This window comes from Brassica oleracea, unplaced genomic scaffold (assembly GCF_000695525.1).
Source record: "Brassica oleracea var. oleracea cultivar TO1000 unplaced genomic scaffold, BOL UnpScaffold01033, whole genome shotgun sequence".
Taxonomy (NCBI): domain Eukaryota; kingdom Viridiplantae; phylum Streptophyta; class Magnoliopsida; order Brassicales; family Brassicaceae; genus Brassica; species Brassica oleracea.
This window is the reverse complement of record NW_013617606.1, coordinates 13686-14208: the sequence shown is the minus strand read 5'-3', so window position 1 is coordinate 14208 and position 523 is coordinate 13686.

Sequence of the window (523 nt, the reverse complement as noted above, 5' to 3'; positions counted from 1 at the left end):
GAACACACCTCAACCTTCTCTTCTCTCTAATACACTCTTTCTATCAATGTTAAAATATTCTACGGGTATAAAATTTTGCCCTTATTTAAATTCCCGCGATACAATAAAATTTCAGTTCTTTTTATAACACGTTATCAGCACGATCACTCTGCGATTCGGTAAAATTTATTTGTATCATTTATACCCTGTTATAATGGTCGGTATACCGCCTCTACTATTATTTATATCATGTTATAATGGTCGGAATACCGCCTATATTATTTACTAGTAATTTAATTTATTTATTGGTCGGCCGAGCCGCCTTATATTCTGTTTATTATTAATTGGTCGGCCGAGCCGCCGTATAATTTATTTATTACTCTGCATTGATCGGCTGAGCCGTCGCATGATTTGTTGTCATAACATAAATATTTCATTGCCATAATTTTTACTTTTATGAAATTTTATAGATTTGATTGACTGTTTAATACGATATTTTCAGACTGATTTTTAATGCACTCGATTTAACCCCAACGGTCACAAA